The sequence below is a fragment of the Anomalospiza imberbis genome, chromosome 1, assembly GCF_031753505.1.
Source record: "Anomalospiza imberbis isolate Cuckoo-Finch-1a 21T00152 chromosome 1, ASM3175350v1, whole genome shotgun sequence".
Classification (NCBI taxonomy): Eukaryota; Metazoa; Chordata; class Aves; order Passeriformes; family Viduidae; genus Anomalospiza; species Anomalospiza imberbis.
This window is the reverse complement of record NC_089681.1, coordinates 8,033,820-8,058,669: the sequence shown is the minus strand read 5'-3', so window position 1 is coordinate 8,058,669 and position 24,850 is coordinate 8,033,820. Positions and strand designations below refer to the sequence as shown.

Sequence of the window (24,850 nt, the reverse complement as noted above, 5' to 3'; positions counted from 1 at the left end):
TCACACTCAGCTACAGGGGGATGATCCAGTACTAGGTAATTGCTGTTGCTGAGGAGTTTCCATCCTCAGGAAAAGAGAATGGATACCGGGGGTTGCTGTCCCACAGTGGATTGCTAGAACTTTGTTTGAAAGATGATGAAGTTTCCAAGTTTCCAGTTCTCAGCATCACTGCTGCCAGGATGTTTCCAAACTCGCAGCCGATGGAAATTGTTCTCATTTTGCAGCCTCCAGTATTTCTTGCTTCTGAATTTCATTGCCCCTGCCCTGGTTTATGTGCATGGCAGATTTGGTGCATCTCTCATTTCCTCAGTGAGGAAAGTGCAGAGATGTTCAGAGCGACAGCACCCAGCACATGAAGGCAAAGTGATCTTTCCTGAGTTTTACAAATACCCGCAGTCATCATTTCTGTTCATGGAGCTACCAGCCAGAATGGTGGCCAAGGACAAGACTGCTCACCCCTCAGAGCCCCTTGGAGAGGTGCAGCTCCTGGCTGACACCCGAAACTGAGACAGTTTGGCTTTAATCCTGGACATTTGTTCATAGACTCGTGGGAGGCTCAGCTGGGTGAGGTGCTGAGAGGTTTCCTCTCATGCAAAGGCAGTACCAACCAGTCACACATGACTAATAGAGGACTTTTTAACTCCTCCTCCACAAACAAACAGTACAGGAAGTTCTCTTGCCTCTCTTAAGTGATTTGTTATCACAACCAGATCATAAGATGGCAGCAAAAAAATGTGTTTCCCCAAGCTCTTGTTTAACAGTCTTAAAAGACTGAAAAAAGAAATTGAAAGAAGCCCAGTGTGGAGATGGAACACTGTGCTGCCATCCTCTCAGTTCTGAATAAAACCCAAACTCTTTGGGATCACCCCAGAGCATCATCTCCATGCAGATCAAATACGGGATCACCTCAGGGATGATTTTGCTCTCATGCACCTACCAAAATGGCTAAAGCGTGTTTCATAACTTTCCTTCCTTTTCTTCATCCTCACCTTTTTTCTTCAAGGTAATGGAAGAAACAGGAGAAGGTACACGGAAAGAGGATTTGCCTGGATTAGCAGGAAGCAGGAAGGGTCTGGGAGCAGGTTTATTGACCTGCTGACAGGGCTTACTGCTGGAATTAACCCCTATATGGGTCATGCTGCTGTGTGCAAGGAGGACAGGAGGCACACAGGGATGTCCAAACTTCTGCTGGTCTGAACCAAACCAACCTCCCACTGAGATAAAACCCCTCTTCTATGGCAAAGGATAAAAAATGAGAGAGACATTGCCCCTCTTTCTCCCCACAGCTTTTATTAGAATCATGGAATGGTTTGGGTTTGAAAGGACCTTTAAAGGTCATCTAGTCCAATTTCACTGCAATGAGCAGGTGCATCTTCAAAAAAATCAGCTTCCTCAGAGTCCCATCCACCCCAACCTTGAATGTTTTCAAGGATGGAGCATCTACAACCTCTCTCGACAACCTGTGCCAGTGTTTCACCACCCTCCTCATAAAAATTTCTTCCTTATATCTAGTCTGAATCTAAACACTTTTAGTTTAAAACCATTACCTCTTGTCCCATTCCTACAGGCCCTTGGATGTGTTTGGTGCCTTCTCCAACTCAAAAAGGTAGGGCTGGACCTGCAATAGCATCCATGGGGTGAAACATGATTTACAGCTCAACTTGTTCAACACAAGCAGAATAAAAACAGGATTTGCTTTCAGAAACAACTTTACAAAACCCATGGAGGTGAGCTGCACATTTGGTGGCCAGGCTCCCCAGCATTGTCATAGCAGACAGAGCAAATGAAGAAGTTTTTGCAGCCCCACCAGTGCTACTGGGCAAGAATAAAGCTCCTTTATGCCCAGATACCTGTCAGCAACATCCCCCCTGTGCAGGTGAGGTTCCTGTGAGTGATACCTGCCCCATGCCCAGACAGTGAAGCTCCATGAGAGCACATGTTCTCTCTGTCCCCAGGCTATCCAGTCCTGGTGTGCAAAGCCTTTGGCATGACAAGTGTTGCACGTTACTTCAAGTTGACCAGGCATCTTTGAATGAGAGAAGAAATACCAAGCTCATTAAAAAATGAAAATAGAGCTATCTTCCTGATGAGCAAGCAAAGAAAGAAAAATCCTAAGTGTGTTACACAAAAAAAAAAAAAAAAAAAGCCAGAATTGAAGTGACAGAATTCAGGTGGCATTTGTGGCTGTGCAATGACAAAGCACTCACTGCTTCCATTTGTAGTACTCCACATGAGATGTCTGGGGTATGAGTTTCCAGAGACGCTGAGAATCCACACCTCACTGTTTTCCACAACTTTTGCCACTCAATATCCCCAGGCAGGCAGAGCAGAATCCTTCAGGATTGGTTTGCTTTCCTCAGACTGAATCACACAGTTCACCTGTTTTCAGCAACATCCAGCTTTGCTCTGACAGCATCTCTTGCCACATGCACGGACATCACACCCCTCCCAGCTAACACAGGCCTGGCTTCCTTACTGTTTACAGAGCTCTTTGGGAAGGCATCACAGAGATGGACTGATCACCTCTGGTTTTATTTCCGGACCCACTGAGGTTCACTTGCTGTGGGAGGAGAACCCCTTCGAGGGGAAGGTGGCACAAAACAAGCAGGTATTCAACCCTCATGACAACTGTTCACAACAAGCCCTTATTTTTGGTAATCCCTCCAAATACCACCATACAGAAGACATGCTGGTGGTGCCAGCTCTGCTTTGCAGATGTGGAAGGGGTGAGTGAGCCTGCAGGCATCCATCTTATTCTCACCATTACAGAGCTTGAGGTAGAAATGTAAATGGCTCCCAACTCCACTTCTTCCTTCTCCCAGAGCTGCTCAGCCCTTTGACAGTAAATCATCAGGAATGGGAAGCTGGTGCAGTAGCAGACTCATTACTTTGCCCTCTGCAGCCCCTTCACACCTCCAACCTGCAGCTTTTTCAGGGCTGTGTTTCAGCCTCTGAACACTTGTTAGGAAGCCATCCCTGCCAGGGGTAAAAATTAGTTTAAGATGGAGTTGGCTACTGTTCCCATCACTCTTTGCCAAGTCTGATGCCTCCCTCAGCAGATTTCCTGGCATAGCTGGATTGAAGGAGAAGCAGCAGCTGTGCAAAGGCTACTGATAAGGGCCATTTAGTTTACAAATGCATGGGTATGTAAATGCATACCTTAGCACTAAGCAGGTAATGGGTGATTCAAGCCAAAAAAATATGTTTCAAGGCTTCTTTGGTCCAATTCACATCCTTGTGTATGTGACTGTGGCAAGTGGAGCTGAGTTCCATGTACAACCATTGTATGGGAAGTGCTGCACCCCATGGGCACTGCTGGCACTGCAAACCTGCAGGAACAGCAGTCACTCCTCAATCACAGCAATGCAGTCTGGGGCAGGGAAAACCTGCAGGAACAGCAGTCACTCCTCAGTCACAGCAATGCAGTCTGGGGCACTGCAAACCTGCAGGAACAGCAGTCACTCCTCAGTCACAGCAATGCAGTCTGGGGCAGGGAAAACCTGCAGGAACAGCAGTCACTCCTCAGTCACAGCAATGCAGTCTGGGGCAGGGAAAACCTGCAGGAACAGCAGTCACTCCTCAGTCACAGCAATGCAGTCTGGGGCAGGGAAAACCTGCAGGAACAGCAGTCACTCCTCAGTCACAGCAATGCAGCCTGGGGATCCACCCAAGACCCTGGGTGCCCCCATCCTGAGGTGCACTGGGACACTGAGCCCCCTTGCCACTCGCAAAGGCTCTGATTTTGCAGTGGTTACAATGGCTCCTGCTGGAGATCTTTCCTATTCCCACACTGACACCAGCAGAGCTGCTAATTTGAATTACTGTCCCTTGCCCCCCACACAATAATTTCCATATATACAAACTCCAGAGTTAAGGGGTTGCATGATGCTTTTTATAACTGTACCACCAACTCAGTTTTTAAGAGCCTTTTCTTCCACTCTTGTGGACAAGATTAGCCTCTGCAATTTGACTGTGCTGCTATGGCAGTAATAAGAAAAAAGTGATTTCTTCTCCTTAAAAAAAGAAAAAAATCAATAATTGGCATTCCTGCGTAAGGTCTCTGACATTAATTATAAATAAATGTTAGACCTACTAAAATAAGAAAGTGAATTTATGGCAGCAGGTTGCATGCTGCTGCTGAAGCCTGTGTTGCTGCTGCGATACAGATGCAAAATATAAAGTCTTGAGGACTGCAGTTTGTATTTTATTGCCTCGGAAAATAAATGTGTAAATAGCAATAAAATGCACAATTATTTAGCACAAAGCCAAAAGACTCTGCAGCATTTATAGGCTGATGGATGGCTTGCCTGCCTGCTCTAATTTTCCATAAAACAAGGAAGACAAGGATGGAGGAAAATAAACAATGGCTGCTGTCACTAAGATTAGCTGCGAGGCGCCAGGTGAGAGCAGCTGGTCTCTGGAGAGGGTAACACTGAGCTGCTTCAGCTGCAATTTGCTTCAGGAATTGAGCCCAGATTGCAGCTCTGCTTGGCAAGGGCAGCTGAGCAGGGAGCAGGGTGGCTGTTCCCAGGGTCAGGATGTGCCCCATCCCTGGTGCCTCGGGCAGAAGAATGGAGCAGCTGCCTGGGGTGGGGTGAGGAATTAGTGCCTGCACTGGAAGGAGGACCTGCCCTGGGAGGAGGGCTTGCCTTGCCACAGATTGGTTTCTGGACAAGAAAAAAGACATCTGGCCCTTGGAGGTAATAATCTTGGAGGTCTTTTCCCACCTTAATGCCTCTATGATTCCATGAAAATCTTGCTGGTGCAGAAGTCAGTGGTCAGCTGTCGGGGCATCACCCATGATGTGATAAAGCAGGGAGAACCTTAAAAAAAACTGGGGGGATAAAAGGTGAAAGTCCTTCAATGTCATCTGTTAAAAAGCAAGGAGCAGGGGGCAGCATTTTAAACTCTTTATGGAATAAAGAAAGCTGCAGACAGAGAGCTACCAGCTGGTTCCCTGGCTGTGATTCAGTGACCCATGGCAATGCCTCCAAAGGAGCCACAGGGCTCCATGCTGGGCCCTGGCAGCAGGAGCTGCTTTGCCTGGCACAAGCCAGCACAGTTATCTGCTGCCTCCACCTGCATGCTATTGCCAGCCACCCTATTCAAGGGCATTTCTGAGTGTGACATGGGCATATATTACCAAGTGGTTTCTTATTTGTTTTCTTCTAGCTATGTATGTCCATGTAGGCATACAGGCCCAGATTTCACATACTGCCTTTCTCTGGGTCAGAGAAGCCACATGCAGCTATTCACATTTGCACACATTTGCACATTTGGCATTTCAGGCTACTGAGGTAGCAAAGACATGAATCTGGGTGCTTAGTGTGATATGAACAGCAGGTTGCTCATGCAGAGAGCGGTACTCCTGCAGAGGATAATGTAAGTATCCTTGTGATGATGGGGCAGCTGAATGGAGGTGTTCAAGCTCTTGAGTCACACCCCACGAGCACCCAGGACAAGAGCCAGGATGTGCAGTTCCAGCCCATCTCTGAGACAGAAGCCTCAGTCTCATGCTTTCAATGCACACTTGTAATTTTGGAGTTAAATTCTTCCCCTGAGTGATCACACTACAGCTCACTCCCACCACTGGATATGAGGGGAGCCTCAGTGTACTGGGTTGACCCTGGCTGGATGCCAAGTGCCCACCAAAGCCCCTCTGTCACTCCCCTCCTAAGCTAGACAGGGGAGAAAAATATAGTGAAAAACTTGTGGGCTGAGATAAGGACAGTGAGAGATCACTCACCAGTTACCATCACAGGCAAAACAGACTCAACTTGGGAATCAGAACAGGACAATGAGAAACAAAACCAAATCTTAAAAACATCTTCCCCCCATTCCTCCCTTATTCTGAGGCCCAACTTCACTCCTGATTTCTCTTCCTGCTACCCCACCAGCAGTGCAAGGAGACAGGGAATGTGGGCTGTGGTCAGTTCACACTGTCTCTGCTGCTCCTTCCTCTTCAGGGAGCCAAACCTCCCCAGACTCCTCCAGTGTGAGTCCTTCCCATGGGCAGCAGGTCTGCATGAACTGCCCCAGCATGGGACCCTTCCACAGGTGCAATGCTCCAGGACCCAGTGACCTCAGGGCGTGCAGAGCTGTTGCTTTCAAATACTCCCTCCTCCCTCCTCTGGCTGCTGCTGAGAAGCAACTCTTCCCTCTCTTTATACACATTATCCCAGAGGCACTACCAGCATTGCAGATGGACTTGCTCCATTTTGGAGCCAGTTGGCATTGGCTCAAGCTGGACATGGGGGGAAGCTTCCAGAAGCTTCTCACAGAAGCCACCCCTGTAGTCCTCCCACTGCCAAAACCTTGCCATGCAAACCCAACAGACTTGCATTCTCATTTACTGGGCTCCCAATTTAGACATTGAAATTCAGTGCCTAAGGAGAGACAGTGATAATAGCCCAGAGTGCAGAGGAAGGAGATATATCAGCTGACAACAGAGATTTTTTTTTCATTGCTGGACTTGTCAAGTGTATTTTGAGCCTGCTCCAACTTCATGCAAAGCCAGCTGAGTCTTTCAAATGATTTCCACCAGCTCTTTTATCCAAAATCCCTTTTTAAAAACAATTAATTTTAATTTAAAAACAATGAATTTTAGTATTGCTCCTATTTATAACAGTGGACATTACATGCAGGACAGCTCCTATATTCAACAGAATCAGGACAAAACCCCCCAAAATAGCAGAATAGAGACAAATGCTGTCTATCCACATCAAGTCAATTAACTTCAATGGGAACTCCAGAAGCAGGTCCTGCAAGAAGGGTATTACTCTTGCTAGAGGGAGTGTCCTCTGAAGGACTCTTGATGTAACTTCTCAGACCTAGTTCAGATCACAAAGCCAACAGAAAAGTTTCAAGTAACACATGGAACATCTTTCATCAATTACCAAGCTCCAATGTGGAAACAAAAGAATATTCAAGACTGAGTTCTCCCTTTCCTCAAATGTTTCTCTGTGTGAGACTAAAAAAATAATCAGTTATCATCACTATGACTGTCTACTTGGATTTGAAAGCAGATAATTAATAGTACATCAGTTTTTCACTTATTAATATAACTAAGCTTGTTGCATAATATCTGCTTATTTTTGGAAAGCAGCCCTTTCTACCTGTCCCAACAGCACATTACTGTGTTGGCAAGAAGCACGAGCTTTTGAGCAAATAAGAGAATTTCTTCAGTTTGAACTCACTTGCCAAATATTTTGTCTTGAAAGTCTGGGTCACCTATTACAAGAGTTTTTGAAGAAGTCTCTTGACCAGCTTTGCCATAGCTTCCATTTCATTTGGCTGTGTATGATGCCTGCAGTTCATTTATCTCACAAATGATTACAAAGAAAATTTTGGTAAAGACTCTTATGCCAGATCACTCTCAAGAGTGCTGATAAGACACATCTCCTTCCACCTATCTTTGCTTAGGACAAAACCTGTTGCTCCAAACCCAGAGTTAGACAGAAAATGGCCCATGATGGCTTTCATCCCATGCCTGTGATGTTTGTTTGGTGTTGATTCCCACCCCAGAATACCCTGGCTGGGATTGAGCCCTGGGATATCTCATCCCTGCCCCACAAACAGATCTGCAACAGCTGGGGACTTCTGGCAATGTTCTGATGGCTTCTCTGCACTGCTCTGTGCTGGTTCTTACTAACTGGATAGACTGGAGGTATAGCCTGAATAGTCAGTCCTACTGTGGCTGTCACCCGCTGTTTATATTCCTTAGTCCAAGTCTCATAAAAAGCCCAGGTGTTAGTCTTGGAAAGATAAATCAGCATTTCAGTATTTACTCTTGCTTCCATGAGGTGCTATCAATCACATCCAAGACACATTTTATAGTGCTTCTCTTTTCTTTTACCTTTCCACTGTACAAAACACAGAGCTTGGGGAGAGAACACCAGCCTGTATCTGAATGCAAGCAATTACAAGGTTTGAGAGTCCAGGGTGCTGTGTTGGAACTGAATGGAGTTCTCAGGGGTTTATGAAGACAACAAAGACTTGGGATGCCTTAGGCCTGTTGTGCTCATAAAGCTGATAAAAAGGAAAAGACCAAAGGCACTAACCTCTCTGCCTCTGCTTAGTCTTATTTTGTCCTAACAAGGGATAGTCAACACTCCGTGAAAACAGTAGAAAAACAAATAAGGCATTAGTTGGCACTTTAAATGGCTCCTAATGTCCCTCCACAGCCGTGCAATGTGCTGTCATCATTACAAGCCAGGCACCGATGCCTTTATTCCCTTTATTTTTAATTGCACTGAAGAGATAATGGTCTCAGGGAAGGCTCTGCCCAAAGGCAAGACTGATCACAACCCCTTCCCAGGCAAGGGCTGCTCTGAGATATCATTTTCCCTTGCACTGAAAAAGGCTCCTAGTTCAAAAATTCATGGCATGGGTTCAAATGTCTCCTAGAAGCTCTTTCAACCACCGCCACAAATATGGTTTCACTCTTCAAATGCTGCATTGGCAGCAAAATCAAAGCTTTGCCACTGCTTGGCCATTCCAGTTTGGAAACAAATTTTTTAGCCAAGATTTCTCCAGTCAACTGAATTCCCACTAGTCATCAATCGCAGCAGCCTGCTCAGATGAAGGTGATACTCTGAATTTGCCTACAGCAAAGTAACCCCTTGATTTTGGTGCTCTTGTGGCTTTTCCTCAAAGGTAAATTTCTTCACATGAATCATTATACAGAACCCCTCTGTCTTCCAGCTTGCTATTGAACCATCCAGGAGGCAGCATTTAAATGCAAGAAGGTAAAACAACAGTATTGACTGTCCTTCGTCTGGGTTTATTTAATTTTCTAAAGCAAACAGTTTGTGTGAATTGCAGTCCTGGTAATAAAATCGTCTTGCACATTTGCTTATAGAGGGTCACCAGGGAAAGCAAATGCACCTGTACTCAGCAATAAATGTTTGATTCTGTGTTGCACAGCAATTATTCAAAATGAGAGAGACTATTGGATCCAAGACTGCTGCCCTTTAGGACTCAGCCTGTCAAGTTGCATAGCTCTGTACTTTTTATCCAAGTGGATTTCATCTTCACAAACTTATTACTGGGTGATATTCCAGTCTTTCAGTCCAAGTTGCACCAAGCTTGAAAAACATTTGACTACCAGACTGCCTTTTCTTTGCTATAAGGGACGTTGCTTTTTTATTATTATCATTTTTTATCAATATCCCGTAGCATATGAAAGGAGCAAAATTTAAAATGCATGGGTGGTTTATTCTGAGAGGACAGAGAAAGGCAGAGATTTCAACTGAATCACGCCTAAAATTGCTTCATCCCTGGCTTTAAAAATGCCATAGCTTTAGTCATCAAGAGGAAGCTATGATGCTGGCATATATTTATTTTCTCATGGTGTTTTTGTACTTACTTCAGAAATTGATCAGTAATGTGGTATTTTTCTGTCTTCTTAAATTAAACAAGGAGCCATTAATATATTTTACAAATACATCCTTCTATAGTCTTTCTTGACATTTATTACTCATCGAGACTTGCACTTGATGCACTTTTACATATTGCTCAGCAAAGAGAAATGCAGCAAAATTCCACAGAGCTTTAAGTGCTTTCAGAGATGTGAACCAACTTCTCCTTAAAGTAAGATTTAATCAACACATTGCCACCCCAACCCTGACCAGATGATCAGTCACCATGGCTTTGAGTAAGATCTTGGGATATCTAAGCTTACACACAATTACAGAGCACTTAATCACCAAATTTAATCAAGATAATAATTAGGTACTGCATCTAGTTTAATGCACAAGGATGTGAGCCTTCCAGCTTCTGCTGTCAGATTGGACTGGAACACAGGAATGGAGGTGAAGAATCAGCAAAGTCAACAAACTATATTCATAATTATAGAAGAAAAGCTAAACTCAGCTCACCAAATCCTTAAGAAATCCAGTTTTTTGTGCCAGTCAAAAACCCGAGCCTACATGATTCTTTCAACAACCTATTTCTTCAGAAGATCAACTTACTATTTTGCATTTGACCAGCCTTGAAAGATAAAGCTCAGGTCCTGGCACAGTAGGTGTCCAGTTGGTGCTTAGTAAGAACTTTCTGCTCAGATAAACTCTGCTCTGCAGAAGGGATGAGGGGGGAAAGGAAAAGCTCGATTAAGTGACTTTTTGAAGGTCAAAAAAGCAGGATATAAATCTGTCAGACATCTCAGCCACTGTACTACGCTGCCTCTTGCATCAGCTTTGTAGGTCCAAGAAAACACTTACAAGACTCTACAGTTAATACATTTTTTGAAGCACCTCATATTTACAGTAAGCTAAGCAAAGTCACTTTCTGGGATAGCTTCTATTAAGAAGATTTTTCCCTATTTTACTCCAACTTCAAAGTGCCATGTGAGTCTCCTTGTTAGAGCCCAGTGACACACATCACTGAGCTGGAGAACAGCTGCAGCAGCAATGCATCTATAAACATTAAAAAGCCCAGAAACATGAAGGCTTGCAAGAAATAATAGAGGGGTGTAGAAAATTGACTAGATGGCCCAGTAGGCCACATCTATTTCTAAATGCTACAAACCCTCTGTGTTAAAAATAGGATAAAAAGTTTTGGGTTTTTTTCTTTTAAACCAGTGGGGATATTGGCTAACATTTTATATTCAAAAAGTGAGTAACTTTTAATAAGGGCCAGCAGGAAACCAACTCCAGAGAGTGATGGGGAAGTAAAATCTGGTCTTTACATATGTGAGACTTAAAAAAAAATTAAAGTAGAACCGAATGATGGCTACGTTTTAATCTTCAGAGCTGCTGTTAGCTGCAATAAATCCCTTTTGTAAAATTGGTGTCTTGAGCTGCAAATTCTTATCAAGAGTGTTATTATCAGCCACTGTGGGACTGTGAACAATAATTCTCACTGTATTTTAATGGCTGCTGGCCATATCCATCAAAAAGGGGACTCTAACACACATACAGTTATCATTGTTCAAATTTTAATGGATATATGGTATTCCCATTCATTATTCAAGTGACATTCAGATGCAATTTCAGTCAAAGCTTCCTCTTCATAAATGTTATTAGCTACAAATGCGCCTTTAATAAAATATTACACTGTACAAAAATAAAGCATTGTACTGATAATCAAAGGAAAATGAATGTCAGGAACTAAAATCCACAGCAATACAGTCTGAACGCCTTAGTCAGTCAAAAACCTCTTTGATTTTAATGATCAGTTTCTCAGAACCAGCACAGCAATGCAGGATCAGGCCCACTGGCCACACACAGGACACAAAAAAAAACACCTTCTCAAAACTCTTGTGGTTTCCATGCAGAGTGCTATCTGATTATTTGAGTCAGAAGGGGTCTCTCTGTGGTTAGTCTGACCACAGCTCAACAATACTGGCTGCAAATCCAATATACATGGTCCTCTGGACAACTTTACATTCATTATCCAACTGCTTGGATCGCACACCTTGGAAAACCCTCGGTAAATGAGTGTTGTATATGGTTCAGTGCCATTAAGGCTCTGCTCTTCTCTGGTGGATGCTTATATTGGTTTTATTTACTTGTCAGTTGAGGCATACAGTTAGGCACTCAGAACTGAAACATCCTAAATCTAATCAGGTGGCACACGCTCACCCCAGATTCAAGCCAAAGCAGGAATGACCTGTTCATTTTCTCTAAATTAATACCAGCTCAGCAAGACACTTAAGCACACATCTAACTTTGTAACCACAGGGTCATTCCCCACTCCCTTACATAGTGCAGATACCAATGCTCTCGTGAATCAGTTTCAGAAAAATCCAAGAGCAGTCAGTAATAAACACTGTTCTCTGCAGCCAGGAGGCTGGAGCACGCTGCTGGGATCTCAAACACAGTGTCCTCACTAATGCCACAGGGCTGTACCCACTTCTCTGCCTCCTGCTTGGTCCAGGACCCACAGCCACACACTCCTCTCTGTCTGGGAATGAGATGTATTTCAACATAGAAAGTATCTATTTTGCAAGATATATCTTGAGATTCTCTGCCCTGCTCTTCTAACTGTGCATTTGAGATGGAAATACTGTCAGCAGCAAGGCTGTGTGTCTGAAGCAGGAGGGACTGGAGCAGAGGTGGTTTATTTGCCAGTGCAAAAGGCTTTTCTTCTGCAGCAACTTTGCATGAAATTGGATTTATTTATACCCGGATGTAAGAACAAAACACTTTAGTGGAGTTGGGAGCCTGCCCCCACTAAGTATAGACAGAACATGCAGAAGATGAAGATAAAACCAGTTCCTGCTAAACCTGGTGAGCTCAGATGGAACTCTGGACTCTGCTCAGGGAGTCAGAGAGACAACAAGAGGATGCCTGACTGCAAATATGTGCATCTAACCTCTCCTGGTCATTAGCCCTCTTCCCACACTGGCACCTAAACTCTACAGAGACTTTGTCATAAAAGAAAAAAAAAAAACAAAGTAGTGATAATGTTCCCAGAGTACCTGGTGTGATGTCCCTACACCTTTACAGAGTGAGCATTTGCCCTATACCTCATGGCTGCATACAACAGGCCCCCGAAATCACTCATTTCCCTCTCTCCGCTGTATATGTTGTGCCCAACACACATGGACAAGATGGGCTTTTGCAGAAAGTCAGTTTTGTTGAGAGGAAGACTGAAGGACATCTCCCTTCCCACCGCTGAGGGCTCCGCTCAGGCTTACACCTGAAGGATTAGTAATCTATGACCTGAAAGAAGACAACCAGCACTGCTTGTTATTTTTTAGGAGAGGAGGAAGAACTTGGGAGGTACTTTTGGGTGAAGGTTCGAGCTGAAGGATCTAGAGTACAAAACAGGCATTCTCCTTGTAGCCTGAGGAAGGCCTTCAAACAGGAGTGACTTCATGCACATGTGGAGGATCTGGCCTTGACTGCTGTACAATACATAAATGACCTTAATGGCTCAAGGAAAAAGACCAAAACAATCTCCTAACATCAGTCAGTTCAACAGCTTTAGGGGAAGGACCATCAGCATCAAGAAAGACATGCCCAGGGAGAGATGCTCAAGGACAGAGGACAGTTTTGTTGGAGTAAATCTGAATTAATCCAACCGGTTTTGATGCACACTCATCCCAAAGAAGCACACTGGTTTTTCTATATATCAACAATTATTTTTTTCCCTACAATTTGGGAAAACCTTTCAGATATCCACCATTTGATCCTGAAGATTCAATTTCATAAAGAAGTTTCAATGGGAAGTGGTTATCCCTCTAGCCTGGGTGGAATCTGTCACTGTTGTTGTTTTAAAAGGTGATCATAAAAAGACATCTCACCCAAGCTACAAAACCCAGCATTTTAATCTTGAAACTCTTTCTGTTATGCAGGGTTATTTCCATGGAGTCAGAGGGAAGAAGTAACCTCTTCACTGCTGCTCCTCACTTAGAGTTAAAACACTTTCCAAATCCTACATCTGTAAGCAAGGTGATTTCTCAGTGCCTTTGCTAGTTTTAAAAATGAAAATTAAAGCATTATTAGGGGGTAAGGGTCAGGCATATACGCAGGCAACTATTTGGCAATGACTCCACCTGGAACAAAGACATTCTAAAATAAATTTTTTAATAAGAAGGATGGAGAAAAGCCAAGCAGAAGTTGCAGAGGACACCTCATTAAAGAAATTGATAAGCCCAAGTCAGGTCAATCTGTTTAAGTAACTCAATGGCTTCAGTCAGATTGGAATAGATCTGTTTAATTTGCCTTCAGAAAAGCAGCAGCACAGTGGGAGCGGAGGAGGAGGCCTCGCAGGGAGCCATAAGTGTTCCATAAAAGTCGGTAATTTTGCAGAAAGTTACATCTGTGGTTTACTCACTTAGAAGAGAGACATCTCACAGGAAATGAGCTGGAGGACTTGTAGGCAGCGAGAGCAGCCGCACTCGGCACAGTGTGACAGGACTGTGGGACCTCCCCTGCTCAGCCACAGCTCGCACGGGGCACAGGGGCCCACCAAAAGAGCCCATCTGGCAAACACAAAACACTAAATTTAAGGCATGAGCCACGCTGCAATATGAGCCAGAGCCTGGCTCATTTTTACACCTTTGCAGCACTGAGTTTCAGCAGGAAAGAGGAGCTGATTTTCTGCCGGAACAAAGACCTCAAAATATGGTTCTCGTTTTGAAACTCAAGCTCAGGGGCCCTGAAAGGGAAAATGAATTCTTTCAGTTCACAAGGACTGTGCTGTGAACCAAGCAGCACTGTCTGGTCTCTGTCAGGTTGTCAGCCCTGCTTCTGCTCGTGCCCTGACCAGAGAGTTATCACTCACTTCAGGATTTCCATGATGCTGAGAGCAGCACAGGCACCACCAGCACACCATGCACCCTGGCTGGAAAGTGCCACAGCCAAACAGCATCTTGCTAATGAATGCCCTGCTGCTTCCAGGGCACTGCATCAGCTGCACCTAGCAAACTGCTGCTAAGCTCAGGCACTTCATTTGCAGGTACCTGGGTGACCTCACTGGTGAGACTTTGGGGCTTATTTCATCACTGACCAGAAGAATAATGTCTGTAAGTAATTGCATGGCTTGATAATAGGTAAATAAGAACCTTGCCTCAAAAAAAAATTAAAATAAACCCAGTGCTACTTTTATTGGGCAGATCTCAGGAGCAACACCATGGGAGGTTTTGTCGTGTGTGGACTTAATCTGCCTTTTACAGATGATGTAGAAGCAATTATTGTAATGATTAAGAGGCAAACACAGCACAAATGGAGTCCCTGTCACCCAGTCTGCAAGCAAGCATTAAACTTTGTAATGTATGACTGTACACGGTAATGAATAAGTATATCTCTCAGAGGCTTTTCTTCCTTGCAGCTGTATTCTGAGGGGCTTGGTGTAGCCCCAAATATTAAATACCCCTCAGGAACCATGAGGTTTTGAATTCTTTGAACAAACCTTCCGGTCTCAGCACTGGGAATCACACTTCAATACTTTTCTTGCTAATAGGAAAGTTAGAAAAAAAAAAAAAAAGAAAACATGAAGGGAGAGATTCCCACATTGCTACCCAACCTGAAAAGGAGGCATTTTGGTAAAACACCATTAAGATGACCATGGCAACATCATTAATCTTATCAACACAGCAATAACGCACAAGACTAAAACCTGCAGCATCAAAGTGAAACCCATTTATCTGGAACCGAGCAGATTATATTTTAGCCTGGAAAAAGGTATTACATCCCAATTGAAGGTTCTCCTGATTTTCCAAAAGCGGACATGTTAGGCACAAACTTCACCAGGGATGTGGGGATCCCAGGGGTCCCAGCCATTTTATGCTGCACCAACGCTACCTGCACTACTCGTGACAAACAATCAGAGTGGTTTGGGGTGGAAGGACACTTAAAGATCACCCAGTTCCAGGCTCCTGCTGTGAGCAGGGACACCTTCCACTAGACCAGGTTGTTCTAAGTGCCATCCGACCTAGCCTTGAACACACACCAAGGCACAACAAGGACCCTCTGGCAACCCACTACACACATAAATGGTTCCCCTTTGGAAGGAAAGGAGCTACACAGGTTGGAGAGATTAAGATTTTAGCCAGGATTTTGGATGGATGATTACTACAGACCATTAAGCTGTTCTCCTCTGGCTGGATTTATTGTTGACTCAACAAAGAAACACGACGGGGGTTGGGTACCTGCCAGGGCTGTGCAAAGCAGTTGAGCCAAATCTATTTAAAAAAAGGAAAAGCCAGTGTAAAACCAGAAGGAAGCCATAGACACTTGTTTTCTCTTGCACCTGCAAAACCAAAGTTAACTTCCCTCGCAATGGGAAAACTGCAAGTGCAGAAGCCAGAAGCTTGAGAGAAATACAGCCCTCCTTGCCACCAGGAATACTGTCAGTGGATGTTTAAAAATCTCATCTCCACCACACACTTCACTTCCTAAAGTTGAGCACATTTTGATTCACCTTCTCCTAGCAACTTGCAGTTCCTTTTCTAGGCGGTATGACTGACAAAGCAATGAGAGGGGAAAAAAAGCAAACCTGACAAATGCCCACGTCCCCACGGCAGCCAGCTTCGAGCAAGTGGACACCGCAGGAATCGCGGGCGTCTCAGGAGTGGCAAGAGATGGATGATCTGGATCTGCAGAGAGCTTAGGTCTGTCAAATGACTTTTGCAGGCTTTGTGCCAGAACGAAGCAGAATGAAACAGAGATAATCCGCTGAAAGAATGCCCCATACAGCAGGGGAACAGCCAGATGCTTCCTGTGCATGATATTTCAGGGTAGCATAAGATACAGATCAGGACAGAGGTTCAGCAAGGTCAGCAGCAGCAGGTCAGAGGGGGAAGAAAGGTTAAAAAAACTTCAAATACAACAAAGCAAAAGCAGAACTACAGGGCAAGTGCTTTGTACCAGAAAGTTGTGACTCCCCGAGGCCTGGCACTGAGAAAGGGCACTCAGAGCACCAGAGAACCACCTCAGAGCAAAGCTGCACATGGGTGGATGGTAATTTGGGGGTTTCTGCAAAGTCAAATATTCATAAAAGGTTCAGCAAAAACCTTGCAAATAAGGAAAGCATCATTCTGAAACAGATTTAGTATTCCCCAACCTGAAATGCAATTTTTGATTCAAAAGCTTCCAGAGTTAAAAAAAAAATCAACATGCTAAAATGGCATACAGTAGAGGTTTCTTTGCTTGTTTTTTCTGAAAACATATGAAAATCTAAGGATCATCCATAACAGTCATGTTAGACCTCAAAAGAACTGCCCACAACTTAGTTTTGTTTCTTTTTAACACACTTCCTTAAGTATCCAAAATTAGGTAATTAAGAAAATAGCGCCTCCACTAGACATCTGGGCTTTCTGTGGTCAGATTTTCCAGCTATATCATGTGCTATTTAGCAACATCTTTCCTTGTCTTCAAGAATTTTGGTGTCTCAGGGGATTTTAGATCACATCGTAACTAAGGCTATAGCTACCCAGCTAGTGACAAATAATCAGGATATTATGAGTTGAACACACAGAGAGACAGACAGCAGAGTGTTGAGAGCCAGAGGTGTGATACAGAATTACAATACAAAATCTTCTGAAAATGAATCGTGTTTTCACATCCCTTAGCTGCATTTGCAAAGCATTGCTCCTTTTACTTCTCTATGACTGACCAATATTTTTGGCTTTATTCTTTTACATACTTAGCTGTTAACAGAGAACAGAAATTATGTTTCTTTACTGAACAAATTTTACTTCTGCATCCCCTCATCCCTTCCTGAGAAAAACCAACAAAAAGCACACTTTTGCAATGACAGTGGACGTGTGTAAGAGCAATGGGCTATCAAATTAAAGATAAACGTGTTATAATATCAACACTGACTTGCATGCACAGCAGAGCTGTCCTGCTGAAAAAGAAACTAATGAATCCTCTGCTACAAATCATCAGAAAAGTGCATTTGAGGAGTGTGAACAAAGGAAAATTGCCACTGAAATTACAACTGTTCAGATGGTTGTACAGGAGAAATTCCATCCTCGGGTTATCATCAGCAGCTGGTGTTCCAAAAGACCACCAGAACGTTATGAAAGGCTCTTTCAGGCAGGAAGAGCCATTTCCTCCTTAACCCTATGGAGGCAGCAATACAGCCCAAACATGAGATACAGCACCCGGAGTATCAGAAACCCTGCTCTCCTGGTTTACTCAAAACTATAGCACAGTAGCAAGTTTCAGGGTCAACTAGACTCTGATGAAGCATCTCCACTCCACTGGAACTTGAATGTTGCTATTCTTTCCTTTGAGGAAAAAAAATGAACACCCTAACATTTGCCCTGTGCAGACGGCTTATAGCATCCTTTCAATCAGGGGTCACGGCAAAGTAATAAATACTTGAGGAAGCTGTTTCCTCATGTGGAAAAAAACACTTTGAAAAGGGTTCACTCACTGCATGTGTGAGCACTTGAGATGGGGTCAGTCTGGATCACCTATCCATGCTAGTGTACAGGGGTGTAGGCAACAGGAAGGCACCAACCAGCTTTCAGCTGAGCCATGGATCTAAGCACAATTGAGTATTTGTGTTTTGACTCTGTTTTATGTATTAAGGTTTAGTGGAAAAGAGTCTGGGTCTTGGTTCTGCAGGACATATCTCAGTCAACCAGGCCAATGATTTTTTTTTTCTTCCTACAGAAAGAGGATCAGATTCTGTTCATTTTAGACCAGAAGGAAGCTTCTCCATCTCTTCCACATTCATCTAAAAGGAACACCTACATGTTAGATATTTTTCAAAAGATGACATACACACAAAATTACATACAAAAAAATATATATATTTTTTTGTTGGTTTGGGTTCTTTTAATGACATAAAAGAAGCAAGGCAGCATGGCCCTCACTGATTTTCATTAAGGTGTAGACAACTCAGTGCTGTTTGGGCTCTGAAAGTCTCCCATCAGGTTACTGGATGGGCACTACCTTAGTGCTTCAGTTCTCCACAGAAGAATGTAACCACAGACCCAGCATTAGCTGCCTCATTTAGACATCCCAGCCTCTGCCCTCTGGCCCTTGCATCCCCAGCTAAGAGGTTAAGAGGATCTCACTCCCAGCTGTGCTGGGGCAGGACCCAGCTGATCTCACATCACACCTCAATGCCCGAGCAAGTCATCACAGCTACTTTAACTGTCAGCACAGAGGAAGTCCCACCTCCAGGGCCTATTTTTCCAATGCCTCCTCTAAATGAGACAAATGACATATTAAAGTACCTATTTCTCATTGTGACCCATAAAAGAAGGATAGATTACCAGGTCTGACAGCAGCACATGCTTTGCAGATGCTTGTACTCTGTCAGATGTACCCAACATCTGCACTCTAGAGTATCTGCACTCTAAGGAAGCTCTAGCACAGGAAAACGCTCCTTGTTGCATAAGGAACATGAACTGTTTTCACCTTGTACCATGCCTGTCCTCCAAGCACTCACTGCCTTTCATTTCATAAGGAGAACAGTCTTCTCCTGATTGAGAGAAACCGGAGTATTCTTAAAAGAAAATGAAGATGCAATTCCCTCCGAGACTCATTCCTGTAAGATTGTTTTCACATTATGGGGTCGCAGCAGAGTATTATTCCCAGTACTGATTCTGCCAGGGGCTCTGTCAGCCAGCAGTGAGGAGAAGGGGCAGGTGGAGTGGGAGTCTTGTCCATGAGAGCCACACATGTGCCCACATAGCCCTGGAGCAAGATGGAGAAACCAACCCCTACCCTCAGTGCTGAAAGGCAGGGCTTGTCACCAAACATGAGCATGATTTTCCTTCCTATCTTAGTCATCCCACATGTTTTTGCTCTTCACTTTGCTTCTTAAGGAAATAAGTACCAGAAGCCAGGTATTTTTCCTAGCTGTTTGTTTTCTTGGCTCCTCTGATCACTGGCTCAAATTGGCAGCTTTCTCTTGTCCTATTCTGTCCTCACCATCAACCCAGGACACCCAGGAGGACAGTGCTCTGAGCAGCCTTGCCTGAAAAGCCACAGAAATGAAGAATAAAGACATGTCTGGGAACAAAATGTACCGGAGCTGGAATGTTCAGGAAGCCCTGAAAACCTAAAACCACCTTCCCTGGCATGGGTACAATTGCCACATTTCAACCCCCCCTTCCCAGCACTGGGACCAAGCAGAGAGAGAGATAAAACAGTGACAGGCTCCATCCTGCCAGAGAAGAGGAGTTCCATGGTGGCAGCTCCCTCCACTCTCCATCACTGCATGTCAAGTACAGTAGGAGAATAACATCTCTGAGCAGTCACCAGAGTCACTGCAGACTGTACAGCACCTCAGCTTATGGACCTGCCTGGGCAGCAGAAATTCCTTGGGCCACCAAGGAATTTTCTGCCTAGAAGGGTGACAACTTTGCAGTTACTTTGGGCCTGGCAGCTCTCCAAACTCCATCCCATGGGGCCCTGCTGTGCACCTGGATTGATTCACTCCTGCATCCTTCTCTGCTCAAGGGTCATCATGGCTGGGTCTCACCTCTGCTTTCATGGCAGGCAGGCAGCAGCATCCCACTTGGATAATGCCTCCAACAGTGTCCCACATCTTTGCTACGCTGCTAGCAAATCCTGCTGAGGCACATCTACTCTCAGCACACTGTCAATCAAGTCCTGTCATCTGTAACCATGTCTGCTGCGTATCAAGATTAATCACAGAATGGTTTGGGATGGAAGCGGCATTTGAGATCTTCTTGTTCCAAACCCCTGCCACGGGCAGGGACACCTTCCATTAGAGTGAGCTAGTCATAGCCCCATCCAACCTGGCCTTGAACTCTTCCAGGAATGTGACATCCACAGCTTCTCTGGGCAGCCTGTTCCAGTGTCTCACCACCCTCACAGTAAATGAGCCACTCATTCTTCTCCATTAAAGGCTACAAGGCTGCAACTTGCAAAGCCTAAACCATTTAGTTAAAATTCCATCTAAACACGCCTCTGTTTTTCTTTCCTGTACATCAGAAGACAAGTGCTCTATTTCTCTTGTTGCAGATTGGGACCTCACAGTGTAGACCTAGCTGATTTTTATTATTCCCACATGCAGCAAAGCTCCCCTTCCCATCGTTACCCTCTGACACACTGTCACTGCAGGGGTAAAAAGGCAGGAGAAGAAGGTAATGATACAAAACACAAGGTTTTAACCTGAAGTTTATTCCTCTTTGGCTGTGTGAGGCTGCTTGAAGCATGAATTCAGTTCTCCTGTTTAAAACAGGAATTACCCAAGTGACTCACCTCTTGGAGAGAGAGAGACCACTGGCTTTTTCATCATGTGCCACTGCTCAGGCCATGCCACTTGTCCCTGCTTACAGCAAGAACCCGATTCCTGCAATTTTTTCCTGGGTCTGCTGTGGATTGCGTGGCTTTGGGGAAATTGCAATAAAAACTGGAAAACTTGACAATTTTAAGCTGATGCTTACATTCTCAACAGCCTCTTCCTGTACAGATTGTTTAAGCTCCAATGCTGAAGCTGAGATTTCAAACTTGTGCTTATATTGTGAGTTTCATTCACATAGTCATTAGCAGCATTAAATTGGGGGAGAATCTGCTATGAAACTTAATCAGCTGGTACCATGAAAAAGTGCTGGCATGGCTGTTTGATGCTGTGATAGAGGCTGGTACTCTAAAACAGGAGAGAGAAGAGCTTTTCAAGTTCTGCTTATTATTGCTTTGCAATGACACAGGAAACAGCAAGGGTTTTAATCTCTAAATATTTTTTCATTCGGGGATTTGGGTACAATCTAGAGGATATAGAAGTTGTTTTGTTTTGTTTTCGCCATTAAATGCTTCATTAAAGTACTACTCATTTAATAACAAGCTTGGGAAGAAAAAAAAAAAGGAAATAAGTGATGTGTTTTTATGCAAAAACCAAAACTCTGACACCTCTTTGCTCTTGTTGTGCTACAAACAAGCTTGCTTGAGTTGCAGGAGACTTGGCTTTGCATAAGAATGTTTCACAGAACAAGTGGGAAAAACAATTTTAAAACACAGGGGAAAAATTAAGAGGGAAAACACAAGATAAGATGGCCAGATGAGCAGTTAAAGACTCTGACACCTTGATCTCAGCACATCAAACAGAATGCATCTACTTACACGAAGCCTGTGCCCTCTTCCTAAAAATACACTGCCTTCTTGTTGCAGATACTTGATTTCAGATCAAAGCATTCTCAAAGGTTGTTTGCTTTTTTTTTTCCCTTCCAGCCACTTCCAGTCAGTTCTTCCAGTAACCCTCACTGCTCCAAACACCCCTTAATACATTGAATACAGGGCAGTACTTCGGATTCAAGTTTCAGGGCTGTACATCATCACCATGACCGATCAGACTTCAGCAAAAAGACTGTGTAATGAAAATTTCAGGAAGAGAGAGGATTAACTTTGGTGTGATACCACAAATCAGTCTTCATTTTGGAGTAAATAAGTCCAGCAGCTACAAGCCTGGCAAGACACCCAGGGCTGCTACAGGTACCCTGCAGCAATGCAAGCTGCAAGCTTTGTGACTGACCCAGATTTGCAGCGGGACTCATCTGCCCAGCAATCCTCAGTAGTGAGAGCATTGCTGCCCAGAGCAGTGATGGGTGCTCCACACCTGGAAACGTTCAAGATCAGCACAGACAGGGCTCTGAGCAAGCTGATCTAGTGGATTGGGTCCTCTTGCACCTTGCAGGGGGGTGGGACTAGATGACTTCTAAAGGTCCTTTCCAACACAACTCATTCTGTGCTTCCAGGATTCTTCTCCCCTGCCAGCTATCCCCAAGGTCAGAGGCAGTGTGATGCTTGTAGGTCAGAGGAGCAGCAAATTCAAGAAGCACCTAATGAAGCCACACTGGCCATCCAGGCAAAATGGGGAATCCTGGCTGTGGTAAATTTGGTAAAAGCTGCAGGCAGAGGAAGGAACTCAACAGCCTGATTTGCTGTGGCTGGGTTATTTTAAGCATAGTAGAAAATGCATCGATGATCCTTGGTTTAATAATTGAGAGCATCAAACTAAAACTTCAGGCCAAATTATGTTCTCATTTTAGTTCATTTAGATCTGTGAAAATGAATTGAATTACTCAAGATCTTCATCGATGTAATAAACCTGGTCATTTTGGCACTGCAGTGCATGGGTACTCATTACAGCAGCTAAACCACAGCCCTGCTCCAGATGGCTTGTCTCTACAACATAGCACACATCCAAAGCACTCCAAAAACTAATCACCCACTGATCATATCACTTCAATTAAAAATTACTCAATATTTCCAATTGCTGGCATCCATTTTAGAAATAACAGAAAATTACAAAGTGCTTGGCCAGTAATATGCAGCTTTTCCTACACTGCAGAAATGTCAGCTAAGCAACATTAACCAGTCCAGCAAGGCAGTAGATTTTATATCTGGTATATGGTGTATTTTAAAATCTCTCCACCTTTACATCTGCTTTGGCCACAGACTTTGTGGGACCAGCTGAGAGCAGAGACAAATAGGGGAAAATGTCTCTTACCCTATAGCAGATATTTAGATGGAGAGAATTTTTAGAGAATTTGATTCAATCAAACAGCAAAAGCTTCAAAGGAAGGTCCAGTATCATTCTTTTTCACTGAAGAGGACCCAGGTTGATACATTGCTGCAGAGATAGGATTGAAGGAAGGGAGAGCTTTGCTGAAGAGTGTGGGATTAACCAGTTCTCATTCCCGCAGTAAATCCCACATTTGCTTACATGGCACTTACTCTGGTTTATATCAGGTAAATATAGAAAAGTGGAGAGATGTGGATCTGAGATGATGATGATTATTTTATGGAAAACAGAAAAATGCAGAGACCTCACTACAGAGTTTTCTGGGTTACTCATATGAACAAAATATAGACACAAAGCCAACTGTGTTTTTTATTCTAATGCCAACTCCTCAGAGCACTGCTCACCAGCTGTTTCAGCTGGAATCAATGAAGTCTCACCTCCAGGAATACAGTCATTAGTTCCTCCAGTCTCTGCTGATGGACAGGCAGGGTTTACATCAGCCATGCCTAACAACTTGGAGTGACCAGCAATAAAATTAAATACACCTTTGAGGAAGTAGCAGACTTTCTTACTTTTTGCAAGAAAAATTAAGGGTATTTTCCAGACAAATGACTGTGCATGTCAAATTTGGTTCAATATATTTAATGTCATAACCATGCTTTCGGGTTGGAAAGGAAAAAGCAGCTCAGCTGCAGAGCAGGAGTAGATGTTTGCATAGGGTAACTGAACCAGAGTGAGCCAAATCTTCCTATACTGAGCCTTTTTGGTAAGTGTCCCAGAGGTTCAGTGTTTTTTCCATTGTGCTGGGTGAATCATGGGATGTAGGCATGCTACAGTCCATAAAGACAGCACCATCCAGAGTCATCTAACTACTGCAGTCTACAGCTTGGAGCAACTCAAGCTGGCATGGCAAAGACATAGTTACTAAGAAATTTGAGCTGGTAACAGAATTCAAGAACAAAATCAAAAAGGAAATAGGAGAGCCATTGCATGAGGCTGCCCATCTGGTTCCCACCAAAATTGTGCTTTGCAGAATGACAAATGTGACGTGTTCATTTGAGAATATGCACAGGTATATAATAATATACCAGTTTCCTTTAGAGAAGCCCCATGAAAAGGTGTTTTCAACTTTCCCTTAATCTCAATATAAACACAGCCTTAAAAATGAGCATGTAGAGAACCAAAATACAAACAAAAATAATATTAATTTGGAGCCCTAAAAAAGTTGTCATGATGACTTAAAGGCAACCTGTGTTTTCCCACCCTGAAACTGTACATTTGCTTTTGGTACCTGTCTCAGTGAACATTAACTGAGCCTGTGCTAATAAAAATCAATTTTCTTCTCAGCAGCTAAGTATGACATAGCCTTTTTTCCAGAAACCCCAGTATTTTCAGCTAACAGCTTCACACTGTTCTAGGTTGCAGACCTCTTCTTACAGATGCCACTCATGACCAGAGACTCAATGTACTTACTTATTTTTGCTTCACTGCTAGCAACCATAGTCGTGGCAGGTCATTAAAGAGATTTGTCTGGCTGAACAGCTTCCAGAAGTGCAATGAAGTAGTTATTTAATGTCCTCAGATGAAAGATGCTATGCAAATGCAGAGCACTGTGTTGTACCAAAGAGGATCCTCTGATTACCTCCTATTAGTCCAATAGAGGTAAATGGGTTCTAGCCTGAGGTTTTGCAGTGCCATTTCCCTGCTAAACAAGCTGTAGTCGACTTAGCTTGACAAATTTAAACAGCTAACCCACAGGAACTCAGGTCTCCTTTTCATATTTGCAGGTCAGCTGCCTTGAGACAATGTCTGAAGTACAAACAGGCTTTCAGGGCCAGATTCTGATTTCATTCAGGATGGTGTAAATCAGGAATAATCCCTTCAGAGATTAGTAGAGTGAGATCAGATTCAGGCTCTTGGAATTAAAAAGTACAAACCATGTGCTTGT

General features: G+C 43.8%; 1 protein-coding gene across 3 annotated transcripts in view; it reads right to left on the bottom strand.

Moving 5' to 3' along the window:
* The window catches only part of ST3GAL1 (ST3 beta-galactoside alpha-2,3-sialyltransferase 1), a 77,454-nt gene that overhangs the window by 37,944 nt on the left and 14,660 nt on the right, over positions 1-24,850 (bottom strand). Inside the window, exon 1 of one of the 3 annotated variants that reach the window (XM_068180561.1) lies at positions 21,501-21,727. The exons of 1 other annotated variant lie outside the window; for it this stretch is intronic. The gene's annotated coding sequence lies outside the window, so the exon portion shown is untranslated. Of the gene's footprint in view, positions 1-15,945; positions 15,965-21,500; positions 21,728-24,850 lie in introns of those variants that run through there. One more of the 3 variants, XM_068180577.1, reaches the window with a different exon arrangement.